The sequence below is a fragment of the Heterodontus francisci genome, chromosome 8 (assembly GCF_036365525.1).
Source record: "Heterodontus francisci isolate sHetFra1 chromosome 8, sHetFra1.hap1, whole genome shotgun sequence".
NCBI classification, from domain to species: domain Eukaryota; kingdom Metazoa; phylum Chordata; class Chondrichthyes; order Heterodontiformes; family Heterodontidae; genus Heterodontus; species Heterodontus francisci.
In genome coordinates this window covers 40,960,380-40,978,168 of record NC_090378.1, presented here as the reverse complement: position 1 = coordinate 40,978,168, position 17,789 = coordinate 40,960,380, and the positions used below count along the sequence as shown (strand labels likewise).

At 43.9% G+C, this 17,789-nt stretch overlaps 1 protein-coding gene across 4 annotated transcripts in view; it reads left to right on the top strand.

Annotated features, from left to right (window-relative positions):
• Positions 1–17,789, top strand: part of slc6a9 (solute carrier family 6 member 9) — a 215,385-nt gene that overhangs the window by 5,532 nt on the left and 192,064 nt on the right. The window lies entirely within an intron of this gene.

The following is a 17,789-nucleotide window of genomic DNA, read 5'->3' as shown; positions in this document are numbered from 1 at the left end:
TTTTTCCATTTGGGTTTAAAACACTAAAATACCACAACAATTAAATTAGCATAAGTAAATAAAAGTCAGAGTTAAATAGGGGACTCATTTGCATCAACTGTGAGCACTATACAAGTGACCACCATGTGAATTATTTAAAGACATTGTAAACATTGGGGATTAGATAAAAGTTTTTTCTGACTGCCAGTTTTAATGGTCCTTCATTTGGCCAGCATGTGCTGCTCCCTACTAGCTGTGATCCCCAACAGGGAAGTGTCTTAAATAACACCAACCATTTGCATTTATATAGAACCTTTAACATAGAAAAAAATGTCTCAAGGTGCTTCACAGAGTCATAAATTCTACAAAGATTTCTACCAACTGGTCCCTCGAAGAGACCATTGGAATGGCACGTTTGGGAAAGTGTAATACCATACTGATGCACAAGAGAGATGCCTTTGAGAAAGCAGGGTTAAGCTGCAATGTCAGGGCCAGAGTGAAGGGAGTTTTGCTCTCTGTTTAACCTGTGCAATACCTAAACTGGGAGTAGTAGGTGTTGCCAATAGAGACTAGATATTCTACTTGTGTGCTCCTGGTGTAGATCCTCAAACCCAGGAGCAGAAATCAGGAAATCATATACTCAGTCCACGATTTTCCACCTATTATGTTTAATGGACAGAAAATCATAGCTGCCAATTTTCCGATATATGCTCCTGATGGGTAAGACTGCACAATGGCAGCACACAAGTGGAAAAGTTACCCATTGACGCCAAAGCTCTCAACACCAAGATTGCTTATCTAGAGTGCAAAATTCATCCATAAAGATATATAGTTAAAAAAAACCTGTCAACTGAAGTTCTAACTCACACTTTCATTGTGACCCCTTGTTTTCTGATTGCCAGGCATTAACCGTTGAGATCTGTAACGCAAAGAGTTGAGCGTTCGTACAGAGATAAGGTGCTTCACCACATTCCAAGACTTTTTTAAAAAGAAATGTTTCTCCTGGATTTACCATACAAAATGTGGTCACTGGACAACTAAAGTTTTATCCACTTCCAAGTCACCACTGTGTGAGAATTAACACCTGCTTCTCCTGGTCTAACTCGTTGCTTATATCTACATGTGTAATTTGCCTAGTTACTTAATAACTGTTAGGGTTCCTGGAGGTATCAAGGAAGTGTTGGCCTATAAAGCTACTGGTACCATTTAATTCAAATTCTGGAAGACTGATGTCTGAGTTGGTTCTTAATGTTCGTGCCACTAAATCAAATTCCCTTCTCCCACCGGTACTCTTAGAGGTAAAAAATCTGCCACTGGGATTTGGGAGGTGGATATAGCAGCGTAAACACCAAAACTGGACCATGGACATCAGTCTTCTGAAATCCAAATGAAAATGGAGCCAACATTAAATCAGCCAAAGATTTCTATTCACGTTAGTGTGCCCTTTTTGCCAAATGTGCTTTTAAGATGGTAGCTTTGTAGAAGAGCATTCTTGATCGGGAGAGACATAGGTGAAATCTTTTCCCCACGAAAAGAACTATAATATCTTGTCTTTGAGGTCCCTTCTTCCGTGAAGGTTGATTATTTGTTTTCTGTTGCAAGACCAAACCTACTGAGGCAGTTTTCACAGAAAAATAGTTGTTAACACAGTGTGCAATCTCAAAAACACTGATTAAAAACCCTAGACCTCCAAATAATAGAATTGGAATTTGACTTACACTTTCACAATGAATCAGTGGTGTCAAGAAAACATGATATGCCAAATGAGGAATTTTTAATTAATAGGTGGAAAACTTACATTAAACAGTTAATGGGAAAACCCCTGCAGTTAACATTTTAAAAAAACTGTAAGCCAAGACGGCCACCACAGTTTGCATCTGAAACATCTTTTCATATTCAAAAAGATCCACCCGGAGCCAGAGGTTTGAGCAACATAGACCCAGAGCAATAGCTTTCTCTAAGTGATTAAATTACCTAGAATTGTTTCATTAGCAGGGCAGTCAAGGCAATCCTAACACCCTGACTTTGAAAGAGCAAACCCTCTCCAAGTATAAATTGGCATCCTGGGACCTGAGGAGCCAATTCCTAACCTTGAATTTCATTAGACGGTTCCAGAAAATCTGAAATAGCCACGTGACTGTCTGTCCATCTCGGGAAGCTGGTTTTTTCCCTTAGATAAAGAGACAAGCAGTAACTCAGACTGTGCAGCAAAAAAAGGCTGTGTGCCTCTCTTTCTCTCTCTCTCTCCCCAGATAACACAAGTTTGAAACCATCTGTGACTGTGAATCCCTCCAAGCCTACTGATTGCTACAAACAGAGACCAGGGGAAGTGAACCAACTACAAATCTGCCTCCAAGAAAGCCTTGAGCCAAGTGGGCCAACTACAAAGTGGACTTTGACCAGCCGAGGACTCAGGGGGTTGTGAATCTTTGGAAATATATACCCCAGAGGGCTGTGGAAGCTCAGTCATTGAGTATGTTTAAAGTAAAGATTGACAGATTTCTAAATACCAGTGACATAAAGGGATATGGTGATAATGTGGGAAAAAGGCATTGAAGTGGATGATCAGCCATGATCGTATTGAATGGTGGAGCAAGGTCGATGGGCTGAATGGCCTACTTCTTCTCCTATGTTCCTAAGACCACCGAATCATCCAACTTCACAGACTGTGTATTTAAGTTCCATTTATTCTGGACTCTGATCCAACCACCAAATCTGTTTTTCCCTCTGTAATCTATTTGCGTGTGTGTGATTCTCGTGTGAATGTGCGCGTGAACGTATAGCGTATTTTTTAAAAATTATTTTTAAATCGAGGTTAGATTGTTAAGTATAATAAACTTACCTCTTTCTTGTTTAAACTCAAGAAAACCTGTCCGATTGGTTCTTTCACGATCACAGTAAAGATAAAAGGTAAAACATTCACAGAGGTGGTAAGCACAACCACTGTCCTCTTTCTTGTTTAAACTCAAGAAAACCTGTCCGATTGGTTCTTTCATGATCACAGTAAAGATAAAAGGTAAAACATTCACAGAGGTGGTAAGCACAACCACTGTTTATAAGGAATAAACCCTGTTGCAGTCAAATAAGAGAAAGAGCAAGAGGGGCAACTGTGAGCTCCTCCTCACTTGGCTGTAACAGTGGCCTTAACCACGAGAAAGTAGGAATTAATGATCTCAAGTTTAAACATTTTTTTGTTTTTCTTCATGGTACTTTAACAATTATAAAGTGTATACTTTGAAATGATCTACAACTGTAATAACAATTCAGTTTTCCTAATGTTGAATCAGAACATCCGATAGCCCTTTTACATCTATCAATATTGTTGGCCTCACTATTTCTTGTACAGTAGAACTACATTGCTAAACCTACCTCTGCCCTCCATCCCACAGAAACCCTTATCCATGCCTTTGTCATGTCCAAAATCTATTTTTCCATTTGTGATCTTCCATTATCCACATTTCCAGAAATGTGTCCCAAATGTAGCTGGCCACAGCTTGTCCTGAGCTAAGCTCCACTATTCCATTTCCTCTCCCCTTCATGACTTACACAGGTTGCCTCCTCCCCCTCAATGCAGTCAATTTAAAATCCTTGTTCTCATGTTCAACTCTCTCCACATCCTTGCACCTCTCTAATTCTGCAACCTCGACTAGTCCTCCAGCTCCTCTCGTATCCTTAAATCCTCTGACTCTGGCTTTCCTCCCCTCTCCCTTTACCCCAGCATTGGTACCAGCGATTTCAGTTCTCTGACCCTTTTCTTAGAAAGATCCTCCAAAAACTTCTCCACTTCTTTACCTCCTTTTTCTATTTCAAAACTATCCACAAAACCTACCCTTTCCATCAGTCTCCTCCACTAATTCACCCATTTCTTGGTGACATTTTCCTTGTTATTCCTTGTGATGTGCCTTATGGGATTTTTTTTACAAAGCTGTTGTATAAATGCAAATTTGTGCCTCCAACTTCCTTGGCTTCTTTTTTTGTACTAAATATCTCTTTTCCTTCACTAAGTCCTAACAGCCTATAGAGCCAAATACTTTCCAGTATTTGAATATTGCCCTCATGGGAGGGGTTACTCACAGAACTTGCAATATATATAGCACTTTTTGCATAGATAAACATCTCGGAGTATGGTATGTTTACTTACACGGTTGATACTGAACAGAAAATTAAGGAATTTATTCTGAGAGGGATATTCAAAGAGGTTAGGCCCCGCATTTCTGCACTGCAAAATTGGGCTTCATAGTGGAAGCACTGAGCTCAAAAAATTGGAGTCAGTACACATCCGGCCACATCTGGCACGTCCGCGAGCCCTGACTGCGTGCACTGGAAGCATGCATAACGGGTGGATCGTGATGTCAAACAGCCTCTACTGCTGATTTGCTGCACAGTCTGCCATTTTAGACTACATTGGTGGAGTACTGTGTTTTTGTAGGAGCTTTGTAAGCTTTTTGAATTTCAAGCGAGTAGTGCTGGGTTTAACAAGAAAGTCAGAAGAGTTAAGAAGGCCTTTCAGGAGAAAGTCTGCTTCAGAAATGGGGGTTTTGGTTGCAGTTCCTCTTGTGCTGCAGCATGATTTGGAAATGGAGCACAAGCAGCAGAGAGAGAACAAGTGTATGGGAGGAGGAGGTCTCTCAAAGAAGGCCCTACCTACCAAGAGTCTTTAGGGAGCATTTTGCCAACCTCCACATCAGCCAGGAGCAGTGTCTGAGGCACCTCCATTTCACCACGGGGGTGTTCATTGAATTGTACCACCTCCTACAGTCCAATCTGCAGCCTCACAGCAGAGCAAGGATGGTGATGCCAGTAGCCGTCAAGGTCACCAACCCCCTCAATATCTATGTCAGTGGATCTTTCCAGGTGGAAGCTGGTGATATTAGTAACTTCTGTCAGTTTGCGGTCCATCCCTGAAATGTGGCCTTTGGAGGCCACCTCAGGAGAAGAAGGCAGGGAGGAGGCATCCAGACCCCTTCACTCTGGATGAGCTGTCTGTGAGTGGCTACTCAGACTCCGGTTCCATTGATATGTCATCCCCACATCACAGTTGCTCCACAGTTCCCCACCTTTCAATCCATTTGCTACGTACCTCTTGGCCAAAGAAGATGACAGAGGCTTGTATAGAAAGAGAGGGGACTTCAATGTCTTCTCATTGACCAGAGAGAAGCAACAGGAGGGAGAGCATGTGGATTTGCCAGGCTGATGCGGGGAACAATTGACTGCACATTGGGTCTGTGCAGGCCCCACATGTTAATGGGGAGATGTTCCATAACTGCAAGGCGTACCACTCTATTAACATCCAGTTGATGTGCGACCATGCCTACAAAATCCTCTCAGTGAATGCCTGCTATCCTTCAGCATTCATCCTGTGCCAGTCTGCTGTACCCACCATCTTTGGCTCACCACGAAGAACCAGAGGCTGGCTGCTGTGTAGCAAGGGATACCAACTCTACACTTGGCTCATGACTCTCCTCCGCCACCTGACCATGCATGGGCAGTGCGCCTATAATGAGAGCCATGCAGCCACTAGGAACATCGTGGAGCAAACCATCAGTGTACTGAAGCAATGGTTTCACTGTCCGGACTGCTTAGGGGAGCCTGCCAATACTCAGTAGAGCATGTCTGCAAGTTCATGGTGGTCTGCTGCAACCTCCATAACCTTGCTATCATGTGGGTGCAGGTCTTGCCTTCCAACAATAAACAGAAAACTGAACTATTCGCCCTATTGCATTCCCTTAGTGCCTGTCTTGTGGATGCTTTTGTCTGTCCTAGTGCTCCTATGCAATGCTACCCCAGTGGCTGCAACATGACTGGTGGAAGACTGCTGAGTTTCACTGGGGGAGACTGGAAGTGGCCTTGCAGGGCAACCTCGAGCAGCTCTGGGCCTTGTGGGCCCAACTTCACACTACACCACCTTGGGGTGGGCAGCAGTAGTCTAGACTAGCTGGTTGAGAGGCAAGCAGCGAGGGCACTGGCGGAGTGGCAATGGTGGGAGCATGAACACTGCCATTCTGAAAGAAGACAGCAGGTTTTTTCTCCACAGAGCCACTGGCACTCTCCGGGATGGCGCCTCAGCAATGCTAAAGTGTGTCGGAGGACATCGGCCACAGGATATCGCATCCGCAATTGCTTTCATGAAGTTGGCCACCACTTGAAAGCTGGAAAGGATGGGCTCCAAGCTCTGCAGTCAGACCCCTCCATGCTCCTTGTCAATGACAAGAGGCTCTGTGGCAGGCCTGCCAATGCACCAAGGATCTCATTGTGCATGCCCATCAGTGTGCCGCCCCATCAAAGTCCTCGTCTGAGTTCCCTGTTGCAGAACTTGTCTGCGACCTTGCCCTTTGGTAAGCTAGCAGACAAACTGTCCAGCTTGGCTGCAACCTACTCGTACCTTGTGACTCATCATTTATTCTGACTCTATACTACCCTCTAAAGTTTGTGCCGTTCCATTATCTGAGCTGGTAGTTGTGACAGTGCTTCTTCATCAGGGGCCTGGTGTAGCTCTCATCCTGTACTGACTGGCTAGACGGTAATTCTTGGGTACCTGAAAGCAAAACTGCAGAACAGGAGGTTGGGTGAGGGAAAGGATGGTTGGGTGGAAAGCAAGAGGACCATGGTCACACCATCTGCAGCTTGCAGTTCATGCCAGATTGCAGGATGAGGATGAGCTGGGATGTGAGAAGGGACATGAGGCAGAAACATATCATCATCCTGGATGTTGGCGGCAGCACTGAATACAATAGCCTCGGTCACAGCTGGCCCCATGATGCGGAGCACCATCTCCTCAGAGGGCTCAGTCAATGCAGGTGTGCTTGTCCCCCACCGATTCTCACTTCCACCCTGCAGTTGTGAACCACCTTGTCATGCAAGAGAGAGAGAACAAAGTCAGTGAATGTGTTGCTCTGTGTTTGGGTGTCTGGCATAGCTGAATATTGGAGCTATGGTAATAATATTTTGAAGGGATGTGCATCAGTGGATTTAGTCTGATGGCCAGCCAGGAAAGTTGATGGAAGATCACTACAAGGCCCTCCATCCATTAGACGATTTCAGAGCCTTTGCTGCAGCTTCCTGGCATCCACTGGACCTGGGAAGCAGTGGGAAGACATAAGGAGATCTGTCAAGGATCAGTCAATCAGGCACCAGTTGCCCTGTGTTACCCCTACATGTAGCTATTGCTCAATGAGTAGCAGCAGCCTGTTTGATTGCTGGAGCATTGTATTCTCAGTTTAATATCTTATCCAAAAGATGGCACCTCCGACAGTGCAGCTCTCCCTCAGTACTGCACTGGTAGTGTCAGACTATATTTTGTGATCAAGTCTCTGGAGTGGGACTTGAATCCAAAACCTCTGACTCAGAGGTGAGAATCTACCCACTGAACTATGGCTGAAATCCCACGGGAAACTAACATGAGCAGAGATTGGATGATCTTTGTGCTGTAAGGCCTACAAAGTCTGCAGTTGGCTTCAAGTAACCCCTGAGCTCGGGACAACTGAGGTTCCTGCCTGGCCCCATGTGCGTATTCTGAGGTATGCAGGTGTACATTTTCCTTTTGAAGTCCTTGGGTGCAGCAGGATTGCATTGCAGGCATGGAGGCCATTCAACTACTGTCTGCATCAGTCACTGGCCAACTAGTAGCCTGAATTTCTGCTGCTACAGGAGTTTAGAACAACAACATCTCATCAAGCGCTCATCCAATAGTCATAAATGCGATCAGGCTGTACCAAGGACAAGCTGTGCACTCACTGTGCTTAGAGTGAGTGCGAGGGATGGGCCAAGACTCATAATTGTTGCCCATCCCTAGTTCCCTGACTTTAATGCAACTGAGAAGCTTACTTCAGAAGGCAGTTAAGAGTCAACCTCATTGATGTGGGTCTGGAGTCACATTTAGGACCAGAGAAGGTAAGAACAGCAGGTTTGTTTCCCTAAATGACATTAAGGAACTAGTTGGGCTTTTAATGACAAGCTAACAGCTTCCTTTTTATTGGTGCCAGCTTTTTATTTTGAGACTTATTTAACTGAATTCATATACTCAAACTGAACTGGTTGGATTTGAAGTCACGCGCTCAGGATTAGTTCAGGCCTCCGGGTTGCTGGTCCAGTAACATAGACACGGCACTGCTTGGTCAGGTGACTGCTAATAAACTGCAACCAATTGGCCTCCTACCCTGTCCCACCGTGTGAGAACTTAAAAAGAACATTTAACCACATTAGATGGAAGTTGCTGCTGTCTCTATACATATGCTCCGATTGGAGGATCAGCGCTACAACCTCCAGTGATTTGTTTCCCGAGGTGATCTTTTGGGATTAGGTGTGTCATTGGTGTCATCAATAGAAGGTGTTATGAAATCACTCCTGTGACATTTGCATTCATTTTGAATTCTGTCTCACGCACTGCTAGAATGGTCTCATGGATGACCGGTTTCAGACACATGGAGAGATTGCTTTTCTTAGAGCAGGGGCAGTTAAGGGGACATTTAATAGAGGTGTTCAAAATCATGAGAGGTTTTGATTGAGGAAAGATGGTAAAAGCAGGCAGAGAGGAGAAATTGTTTATGGAGCGAGTTGTTGTGATCTGCAACCTTAGCCAGTTTTTGCTTCCTGTGCTGAAAGGCTGCAGATACACCATGATGCAGGGGGTGCCTGCTGAATTGCCTACATGTTATGTGACCCAGCTCTGACTCTGGATACTGTGGAGAGTCGGGAGTAGAAATTGCCAATGCCCACTGCATCACACTTCCACTGGTGGAATGAAGCTGAGGATTTTCAGCCCTACTGAGTCTGTCAGTCCTCGAAATTAAAAGGAATCAGACGAACAGCACTATATTGTGATGAAGGGTCGACACTCAAAAGGCTGGAATTTTATTCCCCCCCGCAGGAGTGGGCTGGAGGCGGGCTGGGGGAAGGAGGGCATCAAATTAAATGGGAGGCAGGGAGTGCCCTTCCCATTGCATTCTCGCCCTTGCTGCAATTTTATGAGCAGTGACGGAGGTGACATACTGCCCACCTGCCTGCCCCAGGCCAATTAAGGCCCTTATGCGGCCAATTAATTGCCACTTAAGGTCCTCCTCCCACCGCCATTGGTATAGTACCAGTGGTGGATGGGCAGCTCAGCACCTCAGGAGGCCGGCCAGTAAAACCTGGCAGCCTCCTTGCAGGCTGGGAAGGGGGGCCTCCTGATTGGGCACCCTGTGCCCCATGGAGGGCCCCCCCTTGGCACAAACCTCCCCCACCTGAACATATTCCCCCATACCCCCAACCGATTTCCACCACCCCCCAACCCCTTGCCTTGCCGGGTCCCACCCAATAGTTCCTGGCGAGGCCCCGCACACTTGCCTTAACTCCGGGCCCTCGTCCATTGCTGCTTCTTTCACTGGGTGCAGTCCCAGCAGTGGCCACCACTCCCAGTGCTGCTGGGTCTGAGAGCTGCCGGCTCGCTGATTGGATGGCAGCTCTTGGAGGGGGACTTCCTGCCTCAGAGGAGCAGAAGTCTCACCCGAGTCCAATTAAGGGCCTGGGCCACGTAAAATCACTGCGTGTCTCCCAGGCCTGGCGGAGGCGGGATCGTCACTGACTTTTTTGCCGGTGGGCGGGGCTTCCGCCCCCAACATAAAATTCTGGCTAAAGTGTCAACCTATCTCCCCTTGTTCCCTGGAAATCATCAGAGCCAGCCCACATCAAACCAGTGTTCTCAACTTAAACAAGGGTAATTACAGAAGTATGAAGAAAGAGTTGTCTAAAGCAGGCTGGGAAAATAGACTAAGGGGAAGGTCAGTGGATAAGCAGTGGCAGACATTTGAGCAGGTATTTCATAACGCTCTGCAAAAATTTATCCCGGTCAAAAATCAGGTCTCGATGAGAAGGATGAACCACCCGTGGTTAACAAAGATGGTCAAGGAGAGTATCCAATCAAAAACTAAGATATACAAATCGGCGAAAACTAGTGATAGGCCAGAGGATTGGGAATTTTTTAGGAACCAGCAGTGGATGACTAAAAAGCTAATAAAGGAGGGAAAAAATGATTATGAAAGTAAATTGGCAAGAAATATAAAAACAAACAGAAAGAGCTTCTACGGGTATATAAAAAGAGAGTCGCTAAAGTGAGTGTGGGACCCTTGGAGGATGTGACTGGAGAATTGATAACGGGGAACAGGGAAATGGCAAATAATTTAAACCAATATTTTGCATCGGTCTTCCTGGTGGAGGGCACTATAAACATCCCACAGATATCAGATAAGCAAGGAGCTAACGGGAGGAAAGATCTTGTAACAGTCTCTATCACGAGGGACAAAGTATTTGACAAACTAACGGGACTAAAGGCAGACAAGTCGCCAGGACCTGATGGCCTGCATCCAAGGGTTTTAAAGGAAGTGGCTGCAGAGATAGTGGAGGCATTGGTCGAAATATTCCAGGACTCACTGGATTCCAGGAGGGTCCCAGCAGATTGGAAAACTGCTAATGTGATGCCCCTGTTCAAGAAGGGAGGGAGACAAAAAGCAGAAAACTATAGGCGAGTCAGCCTAACATCGGTCGTTGGGAAAATGCTAGAGTCCATTATTAAGGAAGAAATAGCAGGACATTTAGAAAAGCAATCAAGCAGAGTCAACATGGTTTTGTGAAAGAGAAATCATGTTTGACAAATTTGCTAGAGTTCTTTGAGGATATAACAAGCAGAGTTGATAAAGGGGAACCAGTCGATGTAGCGTATTTGGATTTCCAGAAGGCATTCGATAAGGTGCACATTAAAGATTATTGCACAAGATAGGAGCTCACGGTATTGGGGGTAATGTATTAGCATGGATTGAGGATTGGTTAACTCACAGAAGACAGAGAGTCGGGATTAATGGGTCCTTTTCAGGTTGGAAAGACCTAAACTAGTGGAGTGCCACAAGGATCAGTCCTAGGGCCTCAATTATTTACTATCTATATTAATGACTTGGAGGAGGGGAAAGAGTGTAATATATCCAAACTTGCTGACGATACAAAAATAGGTGGGAGGGCAAGTTGTGATGCGGACATAAGGAATCTGCAAGAGGATATAGATAGATTGAGTGAGTGGGCAAAAACTTGGCAGATGGAGTTTAATGTAGGAAAGTGTGAGGTCATGCACTTTGGTAGGAAGAATCAAAAATCAGAGTATTATTTATATGGAGAGAGACTCCAAAAAAGTGCAGCACAGAGGGATCTGGGTGTTTTTGTGCATGAAACACAAAAGTTAGCCTGCAGGCGCAGCAAGTAATTAAGAAGGCAAATGGAATTTTGGCCTTTATTGCTAGGGAGTTGGAGTTTAAAAATAGGGAATTCTTGTTAAAACTGTCCAGGGGGGTTGGTGAGGCCGCACCTGGAGTACTGTGTACAGTTTTGGTCCCTGTATTTATGAAAGGATATACTGGCATTGGAGGCAGTTCAAAAGAGATTCACTCGGCTGATTCCTAGAATAAAGGGATTGACTTACCAAGGATGGCTAAACAGATTAGGCCTTTATTCATTAGAGTTTAGAAGAATGAAGGGTGATCTTATTGAAACATGCAAGATTCTGAGGGGGCTTGACAGGGTAGATGTTGAGAAGATGTTTCCACTAGTGGGGGAATCTCAAACTAGGGGACATAGTTACAGAATAAGGGGACACTCATTTAAAACTGAGATGCGAAGGAATTTCTTCTCTCAGAGGGTAGTGAATGTCTAGAATTCTCTACCCCAGAGAGTTGTGGAGGCTAGATCAATGAAAGTATTTAAAGAGGAGGTAGACAGATTTTTGAAATATCGGGGAGTTGAGGGCTATGAAGAGCTGGCACAAAAGAGGAGTTGAGGTCTGGGGCAGATCAGCCATGATCTTATTGAATGGCGGGCGGGCTTGAGGGGCTGAATGGCCTACTCCTGCCCCAATTTCTTCTGTACCTGCCTTCCTGGCTATCAGGCATTTTCTTTTCATGCTGGGGTGTATTCCCCGCAGTGGCCACCGCTCCTGGTGGCATTGCTGGGACTAAGAGCTGCCGGCCCCCTGATTGGCCAACAGCTCTATTAGGCGGGACTTCCTACCTCAAGCAGGTCCTGCCTCACATCTGTTGAAGCCCGGGCACCAGCAAAATACGGGTCGGATCCCCAGGTGAGGCGGAAGTAGGTTCGCCACTGACTTTTCAGTCGGTGGCCGGTTCCCCTCTGCCTACTGTAAAATTCTGGCCACTATCCTAAATTGATAACTCTTCATTACTGACTTCCAAAGCAAAAGAAATAGTTGTCTCTGTTCACCCTATCAAAACCTTGCATAGCTTTAAAAAGCAATGTCCAATCTTCTCTCAGCTATTTCTGTTCTGTAGAAATAGTCCCAGTACCTCAAGTTTCTCCTCATTGCTATAGTTTCTCATTCCTGGCATCGTCCTTCTGAAGCTACTGTACTTACACTATGGCTTTAATGTCATTTTTATGGTGGGGCACCCAGAACTAGACAGAGTAGCATAATCATTGCCTTGTACAACCTTATTATTATTTACTCTTGTACTCTGTCCCTCTATTTATAAAATCCAAAATAGTTATTATTTTATTTAGAGATACAGCCCTGAAACAGGCCCTTCGGCCCACCAAGTCTGTGCCAACCAACAACCAAACATTTATACTAACCCTACAGTAATTCCATATTCCCTACCTACACTAGGGAAAATTTACAATGGCCAATTTACCTATCACCTGCAAGTCTTTGGCTTTGGGAGGAAACCGGAGCACCCGGCGATAACCCACACAATCATAGGGAGAACTTACAAACTCCACACAGGCAGTACCCAGAATCGAACCCAGGTCCCTGGAGCTGTGAGGCTGCAGTGCTAACCACTGCGCAGTTTATCTACCGCCACTCACATTTTCTGGGAATGGAATATTTGAATCCCTAGATCTCTTTATTCATCACACCCTCAGTGTTATTTCTTTGAGTGTATACTCCCATTCCTGGTTTTTCATCCTGAAATGGTACTTAAAGTGTAGCACAAGCTGCAGGTGTGGTCCAGAGTAATGAAAGGAAGACTTGCTGTTTTGGCATAATGCCAGGTAGTTGACTGAGAGCTGAAGGATCAGAAGTTTAGGGAAGGGACACAGGACAGTAAATGATAATAAAAGAAAGATAAAAATGGTTATTGACAGGATTAGCGCATGAATGCTTAATGTGTCCGTATGCCATTAATTTGTCTGTCATTTTTAATGCAAACATTTCTTGCAAGTGGGTTTTTGCAGTCACTGAAATATTGGACAGAGGATTGTCACAGGAACATGTTCAGCATTCATCTATTAATATCACCAGCAGTTATTTCTAGGCTATTATCTGGAAGTGGAGAAAGTGAGAAAGACTGGTGTACAAAAATAAAATAAAAACAGAAAGTGCTAGAAATACTCAGCAGGTCTGGAAGCATCTGTGGAAAGAGAAGCAGAGTTAACGTTTCAGGTCAGTGACTCAATTATTTTAGTGTACAAGAATAAAGTTTCTTTAAAGCTATCAGAATAGGCAAGTACCGGTAAAAAATGAAAGTGAACAGAAATATTGGTGGATGAACTGAAAACTAGAAGCAGAACATAATTGTAAATAAAAACAAACCTTGAAGAAGAAATGGAAATTCAACATATATAGCCAGAAGTTAAGGAAAGAAGATTGACAGAAACTAAAGGAAGTCAAGGTGCAAAATGGATGAAGGGCTTTCATAAAAGATGTTGCAAAAGGGGCTAGCTTTTCAGCAGACAGAGTGAATCTGAGAAGGAGGAATCAAAAAGAACACAGAGAGTTGATAGCCAATTTAATTACAGTTTAAAGGCTCTCTTGCATACCAGGAATTGTTGAATAAAGCATATCTAACAAAGGATAAGAGCCAGTAAAGAAAGAGGAGAACAGTAAACACAATAGCTGGACTGGGTGAAGTCTGAAGGACATTTAATAGTTCATTGCTTTTGCAAATGAACAAATAAATCTTTTGTTAAGTAAGGAATTGGTGAGTTGTTTACGAGATTCCTTGAAAGTCTTGCACTCTCACACACACTTTGTCGCACAACTAATCATAATTCTTAACTTGGTCAGATCACTTGATACTGTCAAATATGTTGTTGCGGTGGTTCAGGATTGTACCTTTATACTTCAGTCGGAATTGCTCTCAAATGAGTTATGTTTCCTCAGACTCAACGGGACCATTTGAAAAATAGAATATCTTAAATGTAATTATAAATATAAATATTCACAGATTAATTGAAAGTACTCGTTTCCTGATGCTTGTATGGCCTGTTTCTGTGCTGTAATGTTCTATGGTTCTGTATGTCTGGAAGAAAAGAGCTTTGTAGTTCCAAAAATTTCAATAGACTTTTTGAAATAGTATGTACAGGGCATGCTACTAACCTGTAACCTGCAATGAAAAACTCCAATTAAGTACTGGCGTTCAGTCATTTATTATAACAGCACTTTTATTTAAATTACAAGATTCAATTGCTAGGGTTATTTTTTAAGTACGTTTCTCTATGTCCTGGAATTAGATGAATAAGAAATAATTGAAGAGGCATTTATTATAAAGAATGATGCAGGTAGGAGCATTAAGCCTGTATATGAGCACCCGCAAAGCTATTCGGTTACTAAGCATGAACTGGATCTGGAACCTTTCTAAGGGTATATGGTGCTGTACCAATATTTACCCACTGAGCCAGAGGTGCGCAAAGAAACCCTTAGGATTCAGTCATAAAAAGAATTGCTCAGAATAGGACACAGATTATCAAAATTGCTGAACATTTGAAGTTGTTTTTATTTATTTTTATATGAACAATCTTAAAAGAGACTGGGGGACATTTTACAAAGTAATGTTCAGTAATGGATGGATATTGTAAAGGCCAGGCTCAACTCTGCCTTTGAATTCTTACTGTGACTCCCATGCTACGTCAAAATTATACCCAAGCTATTTCAACTTTATGTAAAGGATTCCATCAAAGCGTTGTATTAATTAGTGTTAGCAGTAATCAGCTTCTCAATTGGAGAAATGTTTTCTTGCTTTTATTGTTGGCTGCTTGTACTGTGAAAAATGCCAAAACATTAAGGACTTTGTAGAATCTAATGGAAGTTTTCCATATAAAAACCATGGGGTCTGCTCATGAATAATGCAACGAAAGGAAAATTTGGTGCACATGGAGAAATACTGCAAATAGATGTTGTGCTGATTTTAAATGCGTGAAACATTGAGGGAACAAGGCTGAAGCTCATTCAAATTTACAAACACACAAATTGGACTGAAGAATCCTTAAAGTGAAAACTAGTCTAAATATTCATTCCTGCTCACTCATGCATTGTGTCATGGAAGCCCCCACCTGCCAAGAATTAGGCATATTAATTTCGCCACATGGACATTAAATTTCAAATTATTGCTGGGAAGAAGAGAAGGCCTGTTACAAGGACTGCCAGACCTTAGCTGGAAAAAACACATTTACATACTAACCGACATTGAAGGCAAGATAATCTCTAAGTATATCAATGGGAAGAGGATAACCAGGGAAAGAGTAAGACCCATTGGGGACCATGGGGGAAATTTGTGGGTGGAGCCAGAGGACATTGGTAGGGTGTTGAACGAATACTTCACATCTGTCTTCACCCAAGAGAATGAGGATGTAGATATGGAACTTCGAGAGAGAGACTGTGAGGTTCTTGAGCAAATTGTCATAGGGAGTGACAAGGTATTGGAGATTTTGGAAGGCTTAAAAGTGGACAAATCTCTAGGTCCAGACGATTTGTGTCCCAGGATGCTGTGGGAGGTGAGGGTGGAAATTGCAGGGGCTTTGACCCTAATTTTTAATTCCACTCTGGCCATGGGGGAGGTGCCAGAGGACTGGAGAACAGCTAATGTGGTCCCACTATTTAAGAAAGGTTGTAGAAATAAGCCAGGGAACTACAGACCAGTGAGTCTCACGTCAGTGGTAGGGAAACTATTGGAGAAAATTCTGAAGGAGAGAATCTATCTCCACTTGGAGAGGCAAAATTTGATTAGGAATAGTCAGCATGGCTTTGTCAGAGGGAGGTCATGCCTAACAAATTTGATTGAATTTTTTGAACATGTGACCAGGTGTATAGATGAGGGTAGTGCAGTTGATGTAGTTTACATGGATTTCAGCAAAGCCTTTGACAAGGTCCCACATGGGAGACTTATCAAGAAAGCAAATGCACATGGGATACAGGGTAACTTGATAAGGTGGATTCAAAATTGGCTTAGCTGTAGGAGATAGAGAGTGATGACAGACGGCTGTTTTAGTGACTGGAAGCCAGTGTCCAGTGGTGTACCACAGGGATCTGTGCTGGGTCCCCTATTATTTGTCATTTATATAAACGACATAGATGACTATGTGGGGGGTAGGATCAGTAAGTTTGCGGATGACACAAAGATTGGCCGAGTGGTTAACAGTGAGGTGGAGTGTCTTGGGTTACAGGAAGATATAGATGGGATGGTCAAATGGGCAGAAAAGTGGCAGATGGAATTTAACGCTGAAAAGTGTGAGGTGATACACTTTGGAAGGAGTAATGTGACACGGAAGTATTCAGTGAATGGCCTGACACTGGGAAGTTCCGAGGAACAAAGGGACCTTGGCGTGTTTGTCCATAGATCTCTGAAGGCAGAAGGGCAGGTTAATAGGGTGGTGAAAAAAGCATATGGGACACTTGCCTTTATCAATCGAGGCATAGATTACAAAAGCAGGGAGGTCATGTTGGAGTTGTACAGAACTTTGGTAAGGCCACAGCTGGAGTACTGTGTGCAATTCTGATCGCCACATTAAAGGAAGGATGTGATTGCATTGGAGGGGGTGCAGAGACGATTCACCAGGATGTTGCCTGGGATGGAACATTTAAGCTATGAAGAGAGGTTGGATAGGCTTGGGTTGTTTTCACTGGAGCAGAGAAGACTGAGGGGTGACCTGATCGAGGTGTACAAGATTATGAGGGGCATGGACAGGTTGGATAGGGAGCAGCTGTTCCCCTTAGTTGAAGGGTCAGTTATGAGGGGTCACATGTTTAAGGTGAGGGGCATGAGGTTTAAGGGGGATTTGAGGAAGAACTTTTTTTACCCAGAGGGTGGTGACGGTCTGGAATACCCTGCCTGGGAGGGTGGTAGAGGCGGGTTGCCTCACATCCTTTAAAAAGTACCTGGATGAGCACTTGACACGTCATAACATTCAAGGCTATGGGCCAAGTGCTGGAAAATGGGATTAGGTAGACAGGTCAGGTGTCTTTAATGTATCGGTGCAGACTCGATGGGCCGAAGGGCTTCTTCTGCACTGTATTATTCTGTGAGGAAGCATATTCCATTCCCTGCTAAGATGATACAATACACAGAGTCAAGACATGGTCAGACCAGTTAGTCACATGACTAAAGCTGTTTAGAAATCTGGGATTTCTGAATTTTTCAGTTTGAACTGAGAGTCTGCAGAAAGCAGAATGCTCCTGAACTGAAGCAGACCTCCTGTCTGTCTGCCTGTTCCCATCTCTTTCTCACAGAACTGAATCCACTGAAGACACATGATCTCCAAAAGGGAAAAGTCTCCTACAGTGAACAAGGTTTAAGAAGAATACTGGGCCCCAACAAAAAGCAAAATCTATCAACAATCAAGGAATCTACAGTGAGCTCGAAGAACCATAACAAAAACTCTTCAGATATTGCCTCAAACTTTTCCACTTTATTTTTCTTCTGCTCTTTTCTGTCTCGATTTGCATGGGTGTATCGCATGTGCATGCTAGCATGGGCGTGTCGTGTATCCGTAGGCGCTAACCGAATTAGAGTTTAAGTTTAATAAAAATCCACTTTTCCTCTACTTTAAACCTGAGAAAA